Source organism: Aptenodytes patagonicus, chromosome 7 (assembly GCF_965638725.1).
Source record: "Aptenodytes patagonicus chromosome 7, bAptPat1.pri.cur, whole genome shotgun sequence".
Lineage (NCBI taxonomy): Eukaryota > Metazoa > Chordata > Aves > Sphenisciformes > Spheniscidae > Aptenodytes > Aptenodytes patagonicus.
Genome location: NC_134955.1, coordinates 16,333,592 through 16,359,015, shown reverse-complemented (window position 1 = coordinate 16,359,015; position 25,424 = coordinate 16,333,592). Strand labels below are relative to the sequence as shown.

The window sequence follows — 25,424 nt, the reverse complement described above, 5'->3', positions numbered from 1 at the left end:
CATGACATCTAGACAGCTGGCAGAGTACCAAGAGATGGGTTTTACCCCAGAGCCCAGGGGGTTTGCTCACCTCTGAGCTCTGGCTGTGACACCTTGCACTACTGTGAGCAGTGAGTGAATTCCTATGATACCACCTTGAAACAGAGGCTGGTGTAGGGCAGTCTGAGGGTCTAGGGCACTGAAATACCTTCCTGCCCAAAATAGGTTGAATTAGTTGATCTGCATGGCATGCTGCCAGCCAGAACTGGGGAGGCCTGGTTGCTGGTCAGCAGGCTGGGCTGGGTGATAGGAAGTTATTAATAGCTGCTCTTCCGTGGAAAGAATTAGTTTGGCTTAGATGTGATGCAAAGTTGCTAGCTGGTACAGCAAGCAAATGCTGGACGTCTTGTTTGTTAACATTTGAATGAGCAGCTTATGCCCGATGGAGAGCTTTGAGCCTCATGGCCTGAGGTCTCCTGGTATTGGCCTTTGAATCCGAGTTGTGTGGTCAGGCTGTACAGGTGCAGGTCTGAAGGAAAGAGGCTGCCAGCTCTTCTGTTCCTCAGTAAATTTAGGTTCCCTCAAGTTCTCTTATGCTCCAGTTCGCACCTGTAAGAATCAGCTCTCTGTTTCTGAAGCAGCTTGATTTAAGGACAGAGAAGTAAGGAAGATGCTTTTCCGCACACTAAAATTTTAGTAAAGAAAGATTATCCAAAAAACTAAACCCAAACATGACCAGTGTGGAACAAAGGGTGGAGGAGATTTGGAGAAGTAAACAAATGAAAGTTCCCCTCTTGAGTGGAATGGCAATGAGGAACTCCTTATGGAGGATTTAGCTGGATCAAAGGTTACAGTAAAGCACAGAAGTTTAATAATTAGCTTTTCCAAGAGTCATGCATATCAGTGCAGTATGAACATGTTTATCTTCTATGAATTTCCTTAACTCACTGAAAGCATGTTAAAACTTAACACCCTTCAAGGTCTGGAAAAGCCACTCTTTCTCAACTGAAATGGGGGTCCAGTTTTATAGTTGCTTTGGACATGGTTTGTGTACGACTTCACTTGGAGTATGATGAGGAAAATGCCATAAAGTCTTTGTCCAGATAAAAATCCACCTCTGAAAGTGTGCGGTCATGACAGCCTCTTGCCCAGCTTTGGAGACAGCTGAAGTCAGGTGAAGGTGTCTGGTGTGCAGTAGCTATAGCACACCCTGGTCCTCTGGGATGGGACCAGCTCCCATTGGAAGAAGAGGAGGTGGCACAGCATTTCGCAGAAGGTGCTTGGTGAGTGTCTTGGTGAAACTATACCAACAGGTCGTCTCCTTTAAATGGCTTTTGGGCAAACTATGATCAGAGTTGCTTTAATAATGTTATTGCAGGTACCTGCTGGGTTTGTTCTTGTGCCTTTGATTGGTGTTTGCCACTGGTTTTTTGTTTTGGTTGGTTGGGTTTTTTTGTAAGGTGAAGGCTAGGAAAATAAAGTGGTATTGTCCTGGTTTCAGCTGGGATAGAGTTAATTTTCTTCCTAATAGCTGGTACAGTGCTGTGTTTTGGATTTAGCATGAGAATAATGTTGATAACACACTGATGTTTTAGTTGTTGCTAAGTAGTGCTTACACTAGTCAAGGACTTTTCAGCTTCTCATGCCCTGCCAGCGAGAAGCTGGGAGGGGGCACAGCCAGGACAGCTGACCCAAACTGGCCAAGGGATATTCCATACCATGTGATGTCATGCTCAATATATAAACTGGGGGAAAGCTGGCTGGGGGGCCACTGCTTGGGGGCTGGCTGGGCATCGGTCGGCGGGTGGTGAGCAATTGCATTGTGCATCGCTTGCTTTGTATATTCTTTTATTATTATTGTTATTATTATTACTATTTTACTTTATTTCAGTGATTAAACTGTTCTTATCTCAACCCACGAGTTTTCTCACTTCTACGCTTCCGATTCTCTCCCCCATCCCACCAGGGTGTGGGGGGGAGAGTGAGTGAGCGGCTGTGTGGTGCTCAGTTGCCGACTGAGGTTAAACCATGACAATTGTCTTCTGTCTGAGGCTTGTATTTCCCTTTGTATTCTTCAGTTCCCTTCAGGAACAGCTACCACTTGCAGGAAACTAATGCAAGGCTCTGGGTTAATACAGAGAGGTCTCCAAGCCAAGCCCTGTTTCAGTGGGACTCGTGTTATACATCCCGTGTACAAACTGGTGCTTCTTAAGGGAGCTGCTATCTCCCAGTATAACTCCGTGGATCAAGTTTTGTTCTCTCCCTCATCTTAAAGTTCATGCTTCTGATTGTCCTGCTTAGAAAGAGGGTTGCTAACAGAGAATGAGGGGCAGTGAACAGGAGCTGATGGAATATCTATTTCTTATTATTAAAAATGGTTCTTATGAAAGTAGTTCTCCCAACTCTTGTAGAGAAACTCTATTTTCTTGGTGTTTGTTGCTGATGTATGTTCTTGTCAGTTTGATTTTCGCCCTGGAAAACAGGTGTAGAGATGCTATAAGTAGCAGGAAGTCTAATGCATGCAGTGAGTTCCTCGCAGACTCTAAATTACAGTTTTCCTTCCTGTGCCACAACCTCAGGTCCCTGACCTGCAACTGCAGCATATTTTCTGTGACTAACAGCTGTAATTCCCTAATTATCATGCTCTGTTCTCCTGCTGTGCTGTAGATTTTGTTACCAAGGAAGCAAACCAAGTTTCCTCATTCCTACCCTTGGTCTGTACACTTCCAACTGTTTCAAATCCACCATTTGATGCAGCCCATAAAGACAAATGACTATCTCTTGTTTCAAATATTCAAAGTCTCCAGAACTTATTACGTATCTAGATGCTGGGGAGGAATAGGGCAAAATAAGTCTTTCTGGCCTTTCTTTTAGTGAAGGCAGCTAGTCTAAAGCTATTCCTAGGTTAGAAAAAGTACCTTTATTAGCTGTAACCATCCTGTGCAGAGTGCTGGACTAAAAGTGGTCTCAGACAGTGGGTCCAAGTAAATGGTACTTCTGTAAAGTGACTGACAAAACTTCTGCAAAACCCTGGAAAACAAAGGTGCGTGTTAAACTCTGACGGCAGGGTGTATGTGTGTGGTGTAACTGGCATAGAAGCCTCATTGTTTGGGGATGACTGACATGGTAATGGGGCCAATGAGTCATTTTCTTTTTGCCCTCTCCATTTTTGAGGTTGGCGACAAATGATTGCATGCCAGATAGATAGAAATGAGAATAAACAGGTGCTAGTCTAGATGATTAGAGCAATACAGGCAGACTGTATTGTGACAGATAAGCAACTGATTAAAATATCACAGAAACATGTTAAGCAGCAGGAAAACCTTCTAGTTTCTACAAAAAGCACAACTAAATATAAACCTACTAAGTACCAAAAACCTTAGGCTTCATTGGATGATGCCCATCCTCCTCCTGAAGGATGCTCACAGGTAAGTCTAATGCTCTAGACAATAGTAAGTTTGGACTTGATCAGTCTAAATGTGGCTGTGTCCAAGACACTTGCGTAAAGCCCCTGTTGCCCTCAGTGGGAGTCAGTGATAAATAGGAATGCTTTCCATGGGCCCAGCCTCCAGTAATTAATATTTCACATCTCGCTCCAGAAATATCATCCAATTTGCAACATGAATGATGCCTCCTAGGTTACAGGACAAAAATTACTGATTCCAGGGGGATTTGCTCCTTGACTCTTCTGCCCATTAAGCTGAGATGGAGGAGGCTGCTCCTTCCTCTGGATCACTGGACTTAAATCCACAATAACTGGGTCTAGAAAACATGACACCCAAGGCGGGTAATAAAGGAAGTTATCTGTTTGGCCTCAGTCAGAGGAGAAGGGAAGATGAAATACAGCTGCCAAAGAAAAGGAGTAAGTTTAGACAATACAACAGCTCTTCCTAGAAGTAAGATTGCCCAGCACTACTTCATGTACAGACTTCACAAGAGGCTCTATAGAGTGCATTATATAGCTGGCGAGCATGGGTCAGGTATGGATGCACATAAATCCATAGGGCCTGATGTAGATGTATCTGCACTACAGAGTAATGTTGGGAAGAACTAGATGACCTCTGAAGACACTTTTGTTCAGTTTCTGCAACTCTGGTCTTGTGCGTAAGTGTTTAAATGTTAAGTATTGTACACCTTAGCATATACTTGTCAGAATATATTAGCGTAACATAGAAACTTGCTTTTAAGGTGCACTAAACTCAAGGTTAGACACGATAGAGTCAAACTTTGTACTTCATAGAAACTTGTTCATAATGAACTTGGAAGAAAAAGTCTTGGTCTCAGTGCCTATGATATAACCTGTCCACACCTCTGCGTTGGAAGACGAGATGATGAATAAGAGTGCCAAGAGCTCATGGCTTTGACAGATGCAATGGTTGTACTAATGTCTTACCTGTACATCTTTATGTAAGGCAGACTTTACCGTTTGATGTGATTGTAACTGGTTTAGGTTTCTCTGGTGGCTTGCTGAGTGTACCCCTCCACGCCTGTGAGGCTTCCTGGGATGGCTGGCAGGTTGCAGTGGGTTTGCCTGAGTCTTAGGATGGGAAAAGTCACCAGTGCCTGTTGTGTTACCTGTCCTTTTCATTTTATGACCCTTCACCAGCAAGGTGTGCAGGTCCCACTCACCCCACCAGCAATAGCATTCTTTCTCAGTGGTAACAAAAGCCCTTCTAAAATAGGAACTGGATGTGTAATTTAAAACCTTTTTTCAGGAATAGCAAAGGATCCAAGGTATCTTTTCCCTTCAACACGGCCTGGGAGAAACTACCTTGTACCACTCTACTGCTAAATCTCATTAAATTGGTAACAGTGCTTTGGAGGGGTATAGTTGGAGGTAGTCTCATGCACTGAAGATCTGTACTCCTTATGTGGCATTTCTGAGTTGTTCAATGTGTCCAGGATTCATAAACTCTGCAGGCAAAGTCCTTGTCTTCCCCCCCCTCCCCCGCACTGAGCTCTCATGGACATGGGCTGCTGGTGGATGGCTGTTGGGGACCAGAGTGGCTCTCAGGTGCTGAAGGACTCCAGATGGGAGGAGGGGGGCACTCACCTATTCTGACTCAATGAATAAATAACTAACTTACTTAAATTCAAAACCAAGAGGGCATTCACCTGTACAGGACAGTGAGCGAGTAACCTGATGAATGAGCCTAATAATAACATAACTAATGTGGTAGCTCATTTGGAAACGGCTTGTCTTAACATGAGCTTTATGGACCAGAATGAGTGTGATGGGCTTGACTGGTATCTTACAGTAGTGCTCCTTCTGTTGTATAAGCATTGTAAAGTGCTATATGGTTGGCACATGGGTACCTTCTCTTCAAACTTTAAGAAAAGTATTGTAACTGAAATTCATAGAATTATTAAGGTTGGAAGAGACCTCTAAGATCATCGAGTCCAACCGTCAACCAACACCACCATGCCCACTAAACCATGTCCCTAAGCGCCTCATCTACACGTCTTTTAAATACTTCCAGGGATGGGGACTCAACCACTTCCCTGGGCAGCCTGTTCCAATGTTTAACCACTCTTTCAGTAAAGAAATTTTTCCTCACATCCAATCTAAACTTCCCCTGGCGCAACTTGAGGCCATTTCCTCTCGTCCTGTCACTTGTTGCTTGGAAGAAGAGACCGACACCCACCTCGCTACAACCTCCTTTCAGGTGGTTGTAGAGAGCGATGAGGTCTCCCCTGAGCCTCCTTTTCTCCAGGCTAAACCACCCCAGTTCCCTCAGCTGCTCCTCATAAGACTTGTGCTCCAGACCCCTCACCAGCCTCGTTGCCCTTCTCTGGACACGCTCCAGCACCTCAACGTCCTTCTTGTAGTGAAATTCATGCTAGATAAGCAATTCCTTCTTGAAATTCATGCTAGATAAGCAAAAGCTAATGTTTTCATGAATCTTTCGTAATGTGGGTCTCAAACAAACAGGGATGCTGGAGGCAGAAACCGGCTGAGCACAGAGAGAGGGAAACATCCAGATCTTCTGCTCTTAAACTCAGAGGTCTCCAGTGATGGAGTCCTTCAGCCCTGACTGGGAGGGAGCACATGGGGTGCCTGGCTATGTACAGCGCTCGATTGCAAAGATAGGGTGGGTCCTTGTCTCCTCAGCCCCAGCACAGCAGTGCTTAGGCCTGCACCCCAATGCAGACCATGCAGCAGCTTATAGTGCTTAATAGCTTTGGGGGTTTTTTTGGGTTGGTGGGTGGTTGGTTGTTTTTTTAAAGTACAGGCTTCCACCACAGCAATCCAGGTGTTTTACTCTATCCAGGCTCAACAAAAATATGGCTCTTGCTCCAGGCTTGGTTTGTTAACACCACCAGGAGAGGTTAAGATGTGAGGAAGCTGGGCGTACAGAGCATCCGCCTGCTATGCACACATGTGCCCACAGGGAGCAGGAAGACGCTCTGTGACCAGACTGAATCAAAGCTATGCTTAGCAGCCAGGAGCACTGTACTGCAGCATTCTTGCTAAGGCACGCGCACAGCTGAAACAAGCTGTGCACGGGGGAGTTGGGTTACACAGAGAAGCAAGCTGATGCTCTCATGGCTGAGCATCTGCTGTGCCACAGCACAAGCATAGACCAAGTTGCTTGGGGCTACCACTGACTTGCTTCTGTGGAGGTAATGTTAGCTGAGGGTGTTGTACTGTGTCTCTGGTTCTCCTGAAAGGGGAGAGAGGGTGTGTTGATAATCAGCTTGCTTAGATGAAATGCTTTACTTGTGAAAGAGTACTCATACCTGGCAGATAAAATGAAGCTCTGACAAGAGAGTTGCGACTTAAGTCAGCCAAACTGAAGCCCAAAGCTGCAGAGATGGTTGCTGTATGATAATGCTAAGGTGTAAAAGCTTATGGGTTTTTGTTTGTTTGTTTGTTTTTTGCTGGTTTTGATTATTTTTTCAAACAAGTGAAGCAAAGCTGATAGTTTATGGTTATTGAAGTTAACGACTGTTATTAAATAGTTGGGGGGGATCAGTGTCAGTCTCCAACTTCTACAGCCTTCTATTGCTGTGCTATCCAACTGTATTTTTAGCACAGCGCATGGCTTACGTACTGGTATGCCAGCTACAGCATTGCCTCAAACGATGCCTGAAAGTAAGCTGCTATTGCTGAGGGTCGCAGGGCTAAATGCCTTGGGAAAGGTAAAAGACTGAGATGGTCAAAGACAAATGTTATGGCTATTACTTGGTTGCGTAGTTAAAGGTGAGGGGCAGAGGCAAGGACTACATCTGAGCAGAGCTGGATGGATGCTGCCTTCTCCTCAGCTCTGCTACCAGGGGGTGATGTGCTTTGCTTTTGCTTCTTGTCAGTCCCCCCAGTGTAAGAAAGCAAGTAGCTGGGAAACCTGAACTGTAAAAGCATCCCCTAACGGACAACGGGGTTTGACGGGTAAGTGGAGGGGTGGGCTTCTGTCAGGGGACAGACGAAGAGTGTCTGTACAATGTGCGGGCATGTTGTTAAAGTGAAGTGTCTGATGTGAGAAAAGGGTCCAATAATATAATAATAAACATATTAAAAAAAAACCTACTGTGGTTATGGTGCAAGACTTTATTGAGCTTGAGTTATGGAACAGCATCTTCCTTGCACAGTAAGTACCCATGGAAGGGGACACGACGGGGGTGTGTGTGTGTGTGATGACAACGACAAGGGGGGGCCCACATGTGGCAGAAAATGCATGTGTGAGTTGGGGGCGGTGCAGGGCACAGGAGTGCTGTGTGCAGGTGTGTTGGGTGAGTGTGCAATGGGCATGTGTTGTGTCATATGTGTCCATGTGTTCAGGGGACTGGTATTGTGGTTTGCGTCATCAGTAGCGTGCATGTATGTATGTGGGCACATGCACGTGGAGTGTCCTGCGTGGAGCTTCACGCATGTGCAGTGTCATGTGTGATATGCAACATGCATTTGTGGTGTGTCATGTCTGCAAGCACATGCATGGTGTCATATGTGGCATCACAAGCGTGGTGTGTCTTGGGTGTGCAGCATATGTGGGGTGTGATGTGTGCAGCATCACGTGTGGTGTCATGTGTCATGCATGTGAGGTCTGACGTGTAGCGTCATACATGTGGGGTGTAATGTGTGTGGCATGTCCTGTGTGGTGTCACATGTGGTATGTCACAGGTGTGTGGCAAACATGGTGTTACATATGTGCAGCATACGTGTGGTGTCCCACATGTGGTGCATCACACACGTGCAGCAGCATCACAGGTGTCTTTCACATGTGCGATACCTGAGTGTCTTGTGCTGCAAGTGTGCAATGCAAGTGTTGTGTACTTGCAGGTGTGCTGTGGTGCAAGTAGCACATGAGCGTTGTGTGGTACACACCAGTGTGTTGTGGTGCAAGTGTGCAGCAGGTGTGGGGGGTGTGCAGCACACAGGTGGTGTGGGGCACACACAGTGCACTACCCCACTTTTGTGACTCACCTGTGTGTTGCATGAGTAGCACACAGGTCCTGTCTCCACTGCGTGGCACCAGCGTGGTTTGTATCCCAAGTGTGCAGCATACACTACTCTGTTTTTCATGTGTGCATGAGTGGGTTTTGCCTCCAGCGGGTGTTGTGTGTTTTAGATGTGCGGGGGGGTGTGTTCTGTGTCTCAAGTGTGGTGTGCACATGAGGCATGCACAAGTGGTTGGTGTCTCACAGCTGCAGTGCAAGTGGTTTGTGTGTCACATGAAGAAGCCCCCCTGGGTGCCACTGAGGTTCTCCCCCACAGCTGCCCTCCAGCCTGCCCTGACCGATCGCATCCCCCTCCCTCCTGCCCAGCATGGGTGTTGTCATGGCTGGCTGCAGCTGTCTGGGGATGAAGCGCCCCGTTGGGGTGCCAGCCAGTCTGGCTGCTGTGCAACAGGAGCCTGCCTGCAGCCCCACTGGCATTTTTCAAGGCTGGAAGGGTTTTGTGTCCCCCACTCCCCCTCACCACACAACCCTGCTCTGCGTGAGCTGAAGCCCTGTCAAGGGAGGTGGTGGGTAAACACTCCCTCTGTGCACTTCAGCAGGCTTCTGCTACAGCAAGACCCACCCCGTCAGCCACAGTCCCAAAGGTGAAGGCACAGGCAAGGCAGACTGCTCCCATGCAGCACCTTCATGGCAGCAGGAGAGATGCTGAGGGTGCAGGAACACGTATAAGGGTGGTGGGATAGAACTGTAGCTCCTGGGGCCAAGCCTTCTGCTTTTCCTCCTCATGGCAGCACATCTGCAAAAAACTGAATCCAAAGCAAGGTTAACGGTTAGAGACATTCCTCACTGCAATAATCTGACCTTGTAACTATTTGTTTAAGAGTACTGTCACTCTGCTAGCCCACTGAGGGAAAAAGTCTTGAAAGCATCTACACTCATCTGCAAAACTCACTGGGCTTTGGCTCCAGAGCTGCTTGGATGCTTTTGACCATTTATCCTATGTTCTTATGTGATAATAGTCGATCCAAACACAGAGGAACATCACTGGGAGGCATCAAGTGCCTGTTTTCAGCCCACTCACCTTAGCATCACAACTCTGGTTTATACCACCTCATCAACTGGACCACAGCTCTTCTCTGGTTTTACCATTTTAACTTATCTGAAAGAAAACCATGTATACATCATATCATGCTGAATGTTAGAAGTATTTATTTTTTTATTTACAAAGCAGCTCTTTCAATTTGTTACTAGTGGAATAGAATCATAGAATCATAGAATCATTAAGGTTGGAAAAGACCTCCAAGATCATCGAGTCCAACCGTCGACCCACCACCACCATGTCCACTAAACCATGTCCCTAAGTGCCGCATCTACTCGTCTTTTAAATACCTCCAGGGATGGGGACTCAACCACTTCCCTGGGCAGCCTGTTCCAATGTTTAACCACTCTTTCAGTAAAGAAATTTTTCCTCATGTCCAATCTAAACCTCCCCTGGCGCAACTTGAGGCCATTTCCTCTCATCCCAATAATGTGTATTTAAAATACACAATAATAATAAATAAATGAAGGGGGGGGGGGTGACAAGGGCTGCTATTCGCACTCCACTTACTTAAACAGCAAGACAAACCACATGGTAACAATTTCCTTCCTTCCTTTGCAGTCCTTCAAAGGTCTTCCAGTGTTTCACCATCCACTAGAAAAGGCCAATTTTGGCTGCTGGGCACGTGCAGAGGGGATTTCTTCAGCGAAACTCCTTGCACAGAGGCTGTGGGCTCAGCTGCTGCCTGAAACAAGAGTCACACATTAGAAAAGCTGCAAAGCTTTGACCCAATGGCCGCTGCATTTTCTGCACTGATTTAAAGCACTGCGGCCCTTTCTCAGCCTGGCAAGAAAGTCAGGCATTTGATTTTTTTTTTTTTTTTAAATATGTTCATGTACATAAATGCTATATATATACACACAGAGCCACACTTATGTACATATATATTTATTTACATGTATATACATATATGGGTAGATAGACAGATGAAGATAGACATATGCTTGACTAAAAAAGACACTTGGAGTGGCCAATTAAGAGCCAAGCACTTCATTATCCAGTTCAGCAATGGGCTGCAATCCTGTGCGCCTCACAGTCCCAGCTAGTATGTTAAAATGCAACTTCTTCTGTTTCAACCTGCATGACAAATTTAACCCTGCTAAGGGCCAGCAGCAGGTAACCTGCCACTGAGGGCCATTCGGAGACCCATTTCCACCTCAGCAGCTGAAACTGTGGCCAGTGACATTTCAAAGCCCTCATGTCACAATTTTTAGACAGGGAACAAAATGAGGCTGAGGGTGAAGAGACAGCAGGAGAGGGGAAAGCTGCATTTCCAGAGACACAATGGTTCCTGGTGGCAGACAAGAGGTTTCCAGCACTTGCTCTGGGGCGAGGATTCGAGGTGCCAGCCTCCATCGCCTCTGGGGACATGGAAGATGGCTCGTGCCACTCAGCTGAAGCCTGGGCCAATGGCCCATCATTTCTTCCTGTGGTTTGCCCCATCCCAACATCTTCCTTCCCCTGACCCAGCCTTAGGTACTCAGCTCCTGGTTGAGACACAAGCATTAGGTCAGCTGCTGTGCATTTGTAGTTGAAGTGTATTCAGCACCTACTGAAACTGCCACAGCCCTTTATATATGTATATATAAATATATATATTATATTTTATATATAAAAATAATATATACTATTATAGACAACATATATATATTTATATGTGTATATATACCAAAAATATACAAAAGAGATAAAAGATCTTTTATATACACACACACATATTTTTTCCTGACCTGTACAAAGACATCTGGCATAACCAACTGACCATCCAGTACTGCCCAAACGATCCTGTCACCCACGAATGAGTGCAGCGACATGTCACCAAAACCGAGGCAACTGAAAAACCAGACGCAAACGGTGCGGAGTATGCTCCTGCACGCACAGCAAGTGCGTGCACACCACAGCTATGCTTGTTAGCCTGTTTCTTGGAAGTGAAAGGGTAAGTTACTCTGCAACATATGTTTTTTCATAAGAGAGGAAAGCATTCAAAATTTACAAGACAATTCTATAGTTGTAACAGGAGCTTGTACTGTACGTGCTTCTTACAGTGCCTTTTTACAAGGCTCATGCTATAGAGACCTCACTGTTATCTGCAGAAGACTTTGTCTGGCTGGGCATTTTCTGCACCAAGCTTTGCATTCCTCCCCTTTTGCCCAACCGTCCTTCCCCAACAAAGGCTCTTTTTTCAGGAGAATTAAGGCACAAATCGTTGTATCTGTTCCAAGGGCAGAGTGTGTCGGTCTTATTTTCTCCATGAGGAGCACTGGCATTCATGGGACGCCAACAGCTGGATCTGAGCATTTCCTTTAATTGAACAGGTTTACAGTCTTTCTGTGCTGAAGCAATTCTCCACATCACACAAGCCTTCATACCAGAATAAAATGAAAATTTAAGAGCGCTGGCTAACAAGACCGAGAAGCTCATTGTTTAAACAAGAGGCCAATTGTCTGGGTACTCCAGTGCCCCGTTCCTCCAACGTTAAACCCACACGAGGGACAGCAGCCTAATCCACAGCTTGCCACCAGGTGGTATAGAAATTAATCTTCCACTTACCCGGGCTATTAGTTGCGGTATTCATAAAGGTTTGCAACCCAATGAGGCTAGCGACTGAAGTTTTCTCCTTGTCATGGAGGGTCGTGGCAACATGGCGATATGAAATACCGGCCTTCAGGGGTGTCCCCCATGGTGAGGAAAGTGTGGACGATACGCACTGCAGGGAGACTGGGGGGAACGGCCCCCAGGACCTTCTGGTTCAACACACGCAGCCCCAGGCTGTCTAACTGCACAGCAAATACGTTGGAGGACAGAGGATGGACTGGGAAAGCCCAGGCTCACCAAGGACCTGAGCATAGTCCACCATAACGTGCAGGGCTGAGCAAGTTTGGTGTTTATGAGGAAAGGCACTAAATACCGATTTTTCTCCCCTTTTAGCAACACCAGAACTCCCATTTCTAGTCTGACAGGACCCCTGGGAGTGCTGGACATGCAACACAGGGACCCTCACTAGATCTCCCAAAAGCTCAGGGGCATGCTTCAGATCTGCTTGCATCTTCCTAATGGGGTAATTAGCAGAACAGAGGAGGAAAAGAAATCCAGTACTTTGTTAGACTGCTGCTCTATTAAAGTCCAAGCAGGAAAGGGAAAATACTCAGCAGCAAGCAGGTGATCAAAACAGGGACAACACAGGCTGGCCCACGTGAACATTTGGAAGGGTAAAGCCTCAGTAGTGTTTAGCTCCATCGCTTCCAGTTTTCATCCGCTCCCATTTCACTGCAGACCTAATTCTTTGCAAAGCACTGCCAAAGCTTTTCACAACGCCAAGATACATGTAGTTTGATGCAGATAATATTTACAAATATTACAACCATTTTCCCCATTCTTCCCTAGTGTTTTCCCAGCAGCTTACAATCCCATCTGGCTACGGCTTTTCTTAACTGCCCTCTCAATGACTTTCCTAGCCCCAGGAGCTTGCTCTCCCGCCACAGGAAGATGGCAGCCTCTTAACTTGCCTGCGTGGTGACCGACCTTGCTGCGCAAATGGAAAAGCGAACGGTCAGGGCAAAGTGCAAGTCAGTCCCTCGCCACACGTTTGCACATGACTCTGACTTGGTGCCCAGGTATGTCTCCAGGGTGTCCCAGGTCATTCCCCATCCTGGAGAAACACTCTGCAAAACGCAACAGCTTTTCCCAAACGGTAATGCCACAGTCCCCCTTCGCCCCATGTATTCCTCCTGTCTGTGTCCTCACGTGGCAGCAATTTAACAGTTTATGCACCATCTTCTTCCATGTCTGCTATCAAATTTCCAGCTACACCAAATTCTTATTTTTCCAGGGTTTAATTAGGCTAAAGGTCCAAATTCTGCGAGATAACAGAAGAACTGAACAAATCTGAAAGGCTTTAATGCAGATTCCTATGGAACCCTTGAATAGCAGCAGAGTTAATGCAGAGCTTGGGCTTAGAGGAATTTGAATCCGAATTATTTTTGTTCCTCGTTTGGCTTGCTTTATAAAACATACAGCCAATAATTCCACAGACTCTGTCAAACTCCTTGCTATAAATAACAATTTACCATTGAAAAGAAATGTAAAGGGTCAGAACTGTGCTCCGAGATTCACGTGTCACCCGCAAAAGGAGCTTCCGAGCAAGTTGGACACAGGCTGGAAAGTAAATTTCCCAAAATGGGAAACAATGGGAAGAACTGAACAGATAAGGTGTTTAATTCCTTCTGGTCCCATATCTTTACTTAGTCTGGTGTTAATCCCACCTGCAAGCACTGCCCCAGGATGAGTCACTAGACAACCACACACCCAGACCCAGCCTCCAGCCTAAACCTGAAAGGCAGGGCAAAGAGCAGAAGCAAGTGCGCAGTCCCACTGCTAACCTCCACCCTTAGCTGTCACTAGATCTAGCCTTTGGTAACTCATTCTAGAATCAAAACTAGCAAAACAGTTACGGGGACCAGTTGGGGTCCTGGTAGTGGAAGCTGCAAGGCTGGCTCTATTTAGCAAGATGGTGTATCCCTGACCAACACTGGACATGATAAAGCACTCTCCTTTTCCTCATCCAACTTTGACTAAAGTACAAGGATCCAAGAACTGAACCATCAGCCTCGGCTTTCCTGAGCTGGAGTCTCCATCTCAGCACTAACCACTGCCTTAATACTACAGAAGCGTTTAGTTCAGTTTAGGAAAACTAAAACTTAACCCTCTTCCAAAGAGGAGCAGGTTCCTGCAAGTGCCAGCTCTCATCCTACCTATGCAGGACTATGTTCCCACAATAAATGTGTGTCTGAATCCCCTGTGTGGACAGCTGTAAAGCTAGCTCCAATTCTACTCATAAACAAAGCCACAATCAGGAGACCTAGTCACAATCATCATGGGTATTTCTGGCAAATGCTGAACAGAAACGTGTGTGTCTGCTAAAGCTGGCCTTTATCTTGTAGCTGCAAACATTAAGAGATCCACTAGTTACATAGGCTCAGCTACCTCTATTTTTCTGAAACAACCGTATTTCCCAACTTTGTCACTAATCTTAAAATCAACAGCAGCCTACCAGACAAGAGGAGCAGCCTGTGCATGAGACAGCTAATGTCTGCCCTTAAACTGCCTGGCCAAAAGTGGCATAAGGCTTTCATCTGAACCAGCCAGAAAAAACACTACCCTAAGCCCTGACCCAGTGAATAGAGATAGCCAATTGTCCATGACCTGCTTTGAAAGAGTAAGGCGGCATTTAGCAATTCCAACACTAGCTCTCGTTTTGGGAGGATTAGCTTTATTGTGCATCTCTGTTATCTAGGTCAAAGAAGCTCTCCAATTCCAAACTTAATTTCATCCCCACGCAGCAACCACCAAAGTGCTGCTCTTTCAATTCCTCCTGGCTGAAGATGTGGGAAATGGTACTTGGCTCTGCTGTCCCATCTCCTTGTGATTAACATGAATTATTAATAATGAGGCTTCTCTGTTGCTCAAATCAGACCTAAGCAAAGCTTGAACTCTACACTTAACCTTAGCAGAAGCAATACCAAGCATCAATGATTATCGCTTCATAAAGTGAAAAAGGTATTACATTAAAACAATACCAGTGTTCACTCTAGAAGAATTAATATTACCAAATACACAAGTACACTTACTTTTTGGCCCAAGGAGAGCTCTTATCCTAAACCCCAACCTAAAGCAAATTCAAGACTTACCTTGGAAATACATTTCTCACTCGTACCAGATGAAAATGCAGAAAAAAAGCACACCCACACACCCCCCTTATAGCTAGACACCTCAAACCCTTTCTTTAAGACTAATTTGAATTGTTAGTATTCACTCACTCAGACTGTAGTTACAAATACCACAGTATGTCCCAGACCATTGCTCAAAGTCTTAGTTTACAATAAGACTAGCACAGACTCCCAGTCTGGAACAGCAGTCACCTTAAGCAGGTACCCATTCCCCCAGATGAACCACCTCCTAACCGCAGTATCCAATTTTTTCCATCGCTATTTTAATAGACACTGACTACCTAAGGTAGGGTGACAGCTTCTTTGAAGTAACTGTCCCTAATACTGTTACCGTTTGAGAGGGTATCACTATTTCTCTCATATAGTCGACTGAAGGCTGAGGCTGTAACATCACTACAGGCTGTATCCTCCTGGAAAAGTTTGTTACTCAGTATGAGAAAACCATTTCATTTGATACTAAACTTTACTTGAAAGTATCTGTGTTTTACAAGCACTGAGAAGTTAAATAAATTGTCTCTCTGTATATCAGAAATATATAATTACTAACTGAAATTTTACAGCCGGGACCGTTGTCTGGTAAAAGAAAGTCACCTCTGCTACTTTGTTTCTCTTGAAACACCTAGCTGAGTTGCGTTTCCCACCAGTGATTTGCTAATCTTTGTACATAAAACCTACTCTCTAGGAGCACTTTAAAATATTTGTACACCTCCATCACAGTCCTAGATGTGCTACTCACATCACATGTGCTACTCTGTGCAGATGGAAATTAGGGTGGAAGTGTGTGCAATGGTTTACAGGAGTGACAATCTTTATGAAAAAAAAAAAAAATTAGCCACTCCCGGGCTTTGCACAGTCATTGCTATCGAACACAACTAGGCAGAGGACTATTTATTTTATACATACAGCATTTTTCACACTGTGGTTAAAACACAGCCCCATGACTGCTGCAGGCACCACAACCTCGGAGAAACACTTTGAGCCAAATTCTGCCCTTTTAGAAATCCCCTTCCACAAGTGTGAAACTTTTGTGGCCATCTGTTCTGCACAAAACCAGCATCATTTGCTGGGTACATCACCTCAGTGCCCTGGAAGTCCCAGTCTGGCAAGCACCTCCCCTCTTGCACCCTGCTGTCATCCATTGAGGGCCATTATGATCTCTTTTTTTTTTTTTTTCTTTTTTATCTTACACAGCTCTCAATTTCACACTGGCACTTCTGGCCCTATCTTCTAAAACATGATTCCAGTCTTGCAAATATGAACTCCTGTCCACACGCACTTGGTCCACATGTGATAAGTTCAGCAAGAGCTCTTGACAGAGGACTACCCTGCCACCACCCCAGCCAGATCCTCCCCTTCTCTCTAAACCAATTTTGAAAATGCAACAGCATCTCCCAGTGAGCTCTCCTCTAGCGAGGACAAATCAGAAAAATGACAGGTATTCACGTGTTACGCTTAGAGGCTGCAAGACGCTCAGCAACTTTGAGGATCAGGGATATACAATGCAAACATCTGCAGCTCTCCCTTTACAATCAGGGAAAAGAAGTGGCCAGCTGAGGGCAGGATTCACCCAGCCTACCGGAGATACCTATTTCAGGAAGAGATGCATTGTTATTTCCGTCCACTGACTATCAAAGAGGAGCAGCTCCAGTATGGGTATCTCTTCAGTGGTTTAGGAGAGTCCATCTCCCCCTTCCCCAAATGGGAAGCGGTACTTCAGTGGGACATTTTAGTGCTACGATAAGCTAAATATCTGTTAACAATTACCAAAAGTTGACTATCCCCAAGTACTAAGGCATTTGTGGAAGTAGACACACGTGACATATTTACCATTGCTCATTCTTCGTGTGAGAAATAGGAAGCTCTTTATGGCCAATATCTAGCACTTCATTTCTAGATTTGTCACGTTCAATGGAGATTGCTGGGGTAAAGCAGAAGTAGGAGTCTTGGTTTTCTCATAACATATGTAAGTTTGGGTATACTAGGAAAGAAATCAAATTTGGCAGAGCCTGTTCAGTCCTGTAGGAAGGAGGGGGGCAGGAAGCACATCATAACTGACCCATCTTTGACATTTTGCCCAACAACACACACAATGCATTTTCATGGGAACGTTACAAAGTCAACTACTAAATGGAAATATTTTGTCTTAAAGTGCAGAAGAGCTACAAAAGTGTCTCTGGAGAATCTGTCTGCTCATAGCTGCTTTGGGCTGTTTAAGGTACTCTTTTCTAGAAAAGAATAACATTCATTTTCAGGACACTACAAATTATAATGAAACAAACAAAAATGAAATGCAAATTTTTTTTAAAGACTAGGGATTTCTTCTTCCAGTCATTCTCCTTTGCAGAATATTCTTTATGTCCTTCATCAGTCTTGTACTTGGTTACAGATGGAAAATATTAGCTCTGGTTTACAAAACATGGCCCTGTTTCCTGTAACACAGCACAGGTTGGACAAATCTGTCATTTGAGTAGTGTGTCTATTCTGTGGCCAATTCTGTAATCTACCAGCAATGTGATCCCAAACAAGGAATCTCATGTTAGCAGCCAAGATTGGAAAATCCCTGTTTAGTGCGATTGCTGCCAAAACCATCTCACTTGCTAAGGACAAACTAATTTTCAATCTGCAGCTTGGGAGCTGCTGCTTTTCCTTTTTAGCCCTTTTTTTTAATAAATAAAACATACCTCACTTCTAAGATGACACAAATACACTTGATTTTAAAAAGTGCAAAACGGATTTAGAAAAAAGTTTAAGGTATATGAAAAATATCACACTGTCTATAAAAGAGATTATTCTATTTTTGAATACAATTTGAATAAATGCTGTTTTGCAAATTTGAAGAGTTGTATTTCAGAACAAACAGCAACAAGATTGTTGTGTACAAATAAGAGGAGAACAGCAAGGGAGCAAAAAAAAACCCGGTGTTATAAAATACAGATAGGACATAGATCAAAGATGATCTAGATACAGCTTTAAATGAAAACTTGGCCTCAGTTTTCAAGATGGATCAGGGTGATATAAATAATGGCAATAAGGATATGAGATGATCTCATATTAGAAGCAAAACTCTAATATATCCAGGTTGGTGGACACAGAAGTGAAAGAAAGGCAGAAGCAGCTACATTACGTATTTATTATAAGTTTTCCAGGTCACAGATGCTTCCAGATGATAAAAAAGAATCTAGTACAAGAATATAGTGCCGATATTTAAAAATAGAGTTCAGAGAAATTACTCCAAAGAATTACATTTAAGTATTTAATGCTTTTGAGGAAATCTCAAAGGAAAGGAGAGAGAAGCTTGATGAGACAAAGGGGAAAGCAGGTGTATAACATAGACCGGCTTACCAAGTATTGTGTGTACCCAGTTAAATAACTTTTTTCTTATAGAAAACTTCTGTCAAAGAAAGCTGATGTAAGAGACCTCTTATGTTTGGACATTAATAAACCATTTGACATGGAGAAACATTACTCAAAAGAAGAGTAAAGATTAGCAGAGAAATTGTAAATTGCATGAGAAGTTGAGCCAAGACAAAATGGAAATTAGTATTTTTGAGAAATATCAGGTTGGAGAAAAATTACTGACAGAAATCATCAAGAATAGCTATGGGACAGATCTTTAAGTATTTTCCTTCACTATCTTGAGACAAAAATACAAAATCTTTCAGTGAATTAAGTTGAAAAGCATTGCCAGCAGAAAGGAATTTGGGGGCTGCTGCACATGAGGAACTGGCTAAACTTAAGAAAAAAAATGCAAGTGAGGGTGACATCTCCATAGTGTAAAACGCAATGTTAAATGCACGAGACTAATTGCAAGGGTTTATTCTTACAATTTGATAGCTCAGTAAAAGCTGCAAATGATTGAGAAGCAGTTGTGTGCCTGAGCTAATCCTGCAGTAACTATCAGCATCAACGCGATGCACTTATGAAAACAATGAATGCTATCTTATGCTGTATCACAAAAGGAGTCCTCGGCAGATGCAGGGAAGTATTCATGCCGTTACGCAAGTGTCAACGGTATCTCCTTCAGTGTATTGGGTATGGTTAAACTCTCTCAGTATTTAAGAAAGAGGAATTTCATCTGGAATATGTGCAGAAACCATTGTGAGCCAGACATGGCCTCATTTGGTATCACATGTACCTTTTCCAGGGTTTGAATTCTTCTTCCTTTGCCCTTCTAAATGCTCCTTCTGTGGTTTCCTATGTGAAGAGCTTCTTTCTCTTCTAAGAAAGTTGGGGTGAGTGTTGTGGGTTTTGTTGGATTGTCTGGTTTGTTGGTTTTTGTTTTTTGTTTTTTAAGTTAAATATTACTAATGTTAATTTTTCCTGCCTTTTCACTCCTTGCAGAAATTTGAATTTGTACACATTACAACACCTCACATTCTTTGCCAGCCTACTGCGCTCAGGGGGTTGAGGGCTCATCTTAGGAAGCGGGTGGTGAAATAGGAGGAGGAAGAAGAGGAGGTTGCGCTGTCAGAGCAATCAATGTCTGGAGCAGTTTCTCACTGAGCAATGTATGAGCAAGACTCAAGGCCCTACAAGCAGGCTCAGTAAGGTTAGGAGACAGACTGCCCCACGTTTCCCATGACAGAGGGCTGTACAGGACAGGAACAGGAATCCAAATTTTCCATGTGTTACTGACACGGCATCCTCTGAGCATTGCAATCCAGGTGCAATAGTCAATGTCTGTCCAGCAGGCCTGTACTTTGCCACCTGCCTTCAAATGAAGGGTCACCCTCGTCCTGCCCAATTTGATAACACAACACACAGAAAAAAGTTCAGTTTTAATTCCCCAAGCTGCCTCAACTCATGCCATTTTTATCTCTTATCCAGCACACTTAATTACACCAAAGAAATCCCTTTTAGCAAAAACACACTGAAAGTGTTGGACTCAGCTGGGGGATTGCCCAGCACCTCTCTGCATCTATCGCCCTTCATCTCTGTCGTGGCACAGCCTGGTCCAGACTGGCTCCCGCTGGAAAACACCAGTCCTGAAAGCTGGTGTGTGGGAGATGGGTACGGGAGCCTCGGGGAAATTTCCCTGGCCTCCTAGAGAGCTTCTTTCATTCCCTAGATCTTCTCTAGCAGAATGCAGGAGCTAATAATATCTCTCTGCTTCTGTTACATAGCATTTCCTCCCCTTTATTTTAACTTTTACTGGTCGCATTACCAGCTGCTCCTTTGCCTCTGCCGCATGACTGAGTGTCAAAAGAAGCCATAAATCAGCTTTTGGTATTCATTAAATGATGAAATTGGCACTTTCTACTCTTCTGAAGGACTAGAATTTTAAAATACAACTTCTAAATATACTGAAGATTTTATTATTTTAGTTAATATTAAAAAGATTTTTAAAAGACAACACAAATCCAGCTTTTCTTGGAGAAGGCATATACTGAGATTTCTTAAGAGAGTCGCAGCCACCAATCGGCACGAGAGGGACGAAGCCACAGCTCCCAAGCAGGGATGCGCGGGGGACCAGAGCCCTGGCCATGACAGGCAAACCCAGCACCGTCACACTCATGAAGACACACTTGGGGAACTGGAGCTAAAGAGTAGGATGGGCACAGGCGTACTAGGACCAAAACCCTGAGTCAAATCCTCTGTGTATCTTACTCTGACACTCCCCTGTATCCCAATCCCTCACCCTTTTTTTTTTTGTTAGAGACAAAAACCAGCACAGCTCACAGCTGTGTACAGGAAGCAATGTCCTGTCCAGTGCATTCCAATCTGACCAGAGAGACCAGAGCCAAGAAGCCTCAATATGAGACAACCATCAGGGAAACGAGGAATTTTCAAACAACTCTTTTGTGATCTGCTATATGTTTTTCTTTCAATGGCTATTTCTCATAAAACACATAAAGTATCGATATAGGTGCCTATTGCTTCCTAATATAAGTGCAGCAATTGCACATTAAAACAGAACAAAGTATATGATTATTAATGTATATATGATTTATTCTTATCAAATTGACAAATAGCTGTTCTCTTAAAATCTATATTAAAAGGCTTTGTCTAGATAGTTTCCTGAAATATTTTCTCAGCAACAGTGATTAGATTTCAAACATTAGATATAAGCAATGAATGACTGACCAAGGGGGGGGGGGGGGGGGGGGGGAATAGAGCTAAATTTTTTTTTTAATTCAGCAACTAATTTTGAACAACTGAAATTTAAGCTGCTTGCGTTCATCTAGGAAATACTAACAGGAGTAACTATTTGCTCTCTACTAGCAATCCGTCTTTAGTTTCTCGTGAATGATAATCCAGGCTGCTTTTGCCTTAGGAGCCAGGGGTTATGTTTCTCGCTGACCTTCTACAGAGGCTTCCAAAAATAGGGAACCAGGAGAGGGACAGCACCAAGCGCCTGGGGAGTGCAGGTGGCTCTTCCTGCTTTGCAGCATGGATGCAGAGGATTTCAGCTTTCATTTTCTTAAATGCTTTTTCGCCCTTTCTCTACAAAGATGACCATGAAAACACAAACTAACGCAAGTCAATTTTTTTTTTCTTTCTGTCAAACAACTCATCTCCTTTTCTTTTCTAAAGAAATAATTTTAATATATTCCCACAAACACTCAGGAATGTCATTTGGAGCTGTCAACTAAAAGATCCTTCTTTTTAGGTATTCACTTTCTCAAGGTACATATAAAATTTTTTAAATGTAACAACTAATGACATCCATATAACATGCAAGTGTAAAAATGAAGTGACTGATACACTGCAGTCTTTTTTCCTCCCCTTTGAAGAGATAGAGAGTGAACACCTATGCAGCAGAGACAGGACAAAGTGAACTAATGTTTAACATAAAAACTTAATAAGTAAGTAGGAATACAAACAAAATGTTCATTTTTAAGATTACTTTTAAACCCATACTACTTGTTTTCAGTTCTCAACCAAACAGACCAAATGGCACTGTACCTTTTTTGTTTTGTTCTGTTTTTAAAAAAACAAACAAACCCACACAAATCCCTGTTACCATTCTTGCAAAAGCCTTTCACAAGGAATAGTACAATAAATTCAGCCTTCCAAGTGACACTTGCTCACGAAGTTATTCCGTTTTTAATTTACAGAATGAAAAGATGTGTCTGAAAGTCTTTGACAGTACATTTCCCATTTATCACACATTCTGCTTTACCACATTTGTTTTCACTCCTGCAATATGCTTTTTGCTAAGGCACAATAGACGTCTTTTTGGGAGGAAATATTGTTTTAATTGTTTGGAATTTCATACCCCATGCAGGTGTGAAAGGCTCCGGTGACTATTCCTCCAAGTGGTGTACATTTCAGTGGTAAAACTCCACTAATTATCTAGGCATAAATTACACTTTTCCATTATTCTTAAAAAAAAAAAAACAAACCCAAACCACCCAAACAGTCCTGCAGGGGTTTTATGTAGCACTGACACTTCTGACATTTTATATGGCAAGTTTTGTGGTTTTATTTCCACAAAGAAAACTTCACAAGCAATTATATTCAGATACCTGCTTCTTTAAGACATTTTCAGATTATAGACCCATTCCACCCAACAAATAATGGCTTTAAATAACATAACCATTAAAAGCATGAAAATAAGATTCAAGGCACTAAGAACTACTTAGAAGTCATAGTTCAGCTACAGCACAGTGGTCTGTTGAAACTCAGAGAATGTGTAAGTTACTCAAAACTCTTTTTCTTAGAGCCTCATTAAACTGTGCTTATGTCTTACCCTACAGACTCGCATAACAAAGCTATAAACAATGCTTGAATCCCCATTGCAGGTTGGCTTAGCACAACAGATGAGCTACCTAAAAGAAACCTTGTCTGGAGATAGGGATGTTCCCATCCCAAATGGGGGGACATTTTTATCCTGCTGCCCATCGCAAAACTGCTAGAGCTGAATTTGCATTTACATGGTTGGAGCTACCTGCAAAGTCGCACACCAATCTACAGCTGATGAACTAATCATTTATTCCTCCGAGTAGGGAAAAACGATGTCCTGAATACTGAAGGTCTAAACGCCACACAAGGATACAGGATTTTAGACAGCAACATGTGGGAGCTTTACCGGGAGCCCCACAGGAGCCACAAAACCAACAAGAAGATTTCTTTGCGCTGACAAGCCACAAAGAGGAAAGCTGACAAAACAGTCCTCTCTGGGGCTCAATTGAGCAGTGCCTCAGTTACCCCTTTGCAAAGGCAGATAACAGCATTTCCTTTGCTAATACCGTGATGGTACTAGAGGGCATCAGATATTTACTTTACTATTGCTATGCCAATCTCTTGGGTGCTCATAAGCATAAAGAAGAATCAGATGAGCCCGATCTATAATACTTTTTATTTCCCCCCAAATTGTGAACACAGGATATTGGAAAGATCTATGAGATCAAGCTGATTTTATATATAATATGATATATAACATAGCCAGTCTCTATCCTTCTCACCTACTCCAAAAAATGTTGGAACCTCTTTATTTTATATATGAATTGAAATGAAACAATTTTCAATTTTCTTCCTCAAATATCCAAACATTTTGGGTAACTAAAGTTACATTGTTGATAAGGTTTAGACCATTTATCCTTTAAAATTCCCCTAAAACTATTGTTACTTTTGAGGGTATAGGGAATAAAAATTTTCTTATCATTTATGGAAATTATTTCTCAGCTACCTCTATCAAACTTGTGTGTGCTACCAATGTACAAGTTTTCCCAACAAAAATGTATCTGCTAAACATCGGTTGCCTCCAAAGTGCACCATGAGATGTTAATTAGACACAAGGCAAACTGTACCAGCCTGGGTATGCAATAGAGGCTGCCACTAGGAAAAAATGACAGCATCGCAAAGGTGACAAGAAAGGCCTGAATCTTTGCTAATTCATTTACAAGCACATGCACAGATTCATATTATAAATAAATTTGCATTTAAATCACTACATCCACTTCGAGATAATGTGAATATACTTTCCTACCTAGTGTTTATCACAATTTTATAGAAAACTTTGCTGTTCTTGTGAGAAAAAAAACAAGATTATTTTGGTTCAAATTATTTTCAGAATATTTTTGCAAAGCAATTTCCTGCATTTGCCTGAGACTTGTTGGACATTGGGGTTGTACCAATTCCAATCTGTTAGCCAGATGTGGAAAGTATTGGTACCACGAAGTTGCATATAAACACCAGTATGTGCAAAGGTGTTTTAAGGTGATGAAAAAAGCAGCACTTCAAAATTAAAACTAACAGCAAATTTAATTAAATTAATTTTCTGTCTAAAATAAATCTGAACATACAATATCAGGGCATGCAGGAATGCAGCTTCAGAAGAACCTTAATCCAAGCAGAGGACAAGAATCCCAGGGGATTTCTGCATGAAAGGTCACTGACAGCATGCAAGGGATAACTTCACCTGTACATTATCTCTACAAGTCAGTGAAGTACTTAGCCTTGATATCATGAAGACAACAGAGCTTGATTCAAAAATAGTCTAACTGGCAGCATCTCACAAAGAATGTAGTCTATATGTGTGGAAAATGTTGAGAAATTATGAATTTCATCATATTTCTATATAAGCAATAATCTGTAACTTTCTAAAAACAAAGCAACACAAATGCAAGCTGACAGAATAAATTTAAAAAATATTTTCTTCTAAAAAAACCCCAATACCTGAAATCCTAAATGACAAGGTGATAAAGTGGCTGATGAAATTAGAATTAAATAATATATATTTATAGATATAATTTATATATATATAAAAATAAGTAATACAGATGAGAAGTCCTAACTTCACGTATAACATTACAGACTCTGAAGTGACTGTTATTATTCAGGACTGAGATTTTAGAGTTTTAGTACCCCTTATCTGCCAAATTTTCAGAAACAGGCTGAGTGGTAGGAAAAGGAAGTGAGGACAAATGAGAAGAAACCATTACAACTTTGAACAAAAACTCTCATCATACCCAGACCACCCTGTTTCCTAACAGGCTGCAGGGGGACCTCCTGTCACACTCTGCACAGCTCCTGTAACAGTGTTTGATGAGAGGATGCTCTTAAACTTAAAAAGGGCAAATAAGAAGTTGCTGTCAACCTAGCAGGACTCAATGAAAGTCTTCTCTAAAAAAAGTTGCATAGTTTTAATTATGTATGTAGAGTTAACAGGAGCACAGCTCCTATCTACCCACTGGGAATGATTCCACAAACATAAATCACCTTTTCAATCCCCCAAGATCAGTGCAATAGTCTGAGTTTCCACCACCATCTTACGCTTT

The 25,424-nt window shown here is 43.0% G+C and overlaps 1 long non-coding RNA gene across 1 annotated transcript in view; it reads right to left on the bottom strand.

The window, feature by feature from the left end:
* Window positions 1-7,510: 7,510 nt before the first annotated feature.
* LOC143163209 (uncharacterized) overlaps window positions 7,511-25,424 on the bottom strand; it is a 32,630-nt gene continuing 14,716 nt past the window's right edge. Inside the window, exons 2-4 of the long non-coding RNA XR_012995863.1 lie at window positions 9,986-10,160; window positions 9,458-9,535; window positions 7,511-9,182 (exon numbers count right to left, since the gene is read on the bottom strand). This is a non-coding gene — a long non-coding RNA (uncharacterized LOC143163209). The remainder of the gene's footprint in view (window positions 9,183-9,457; window positions 9,536-9,985; window positions 10,161-25,424) is intronic.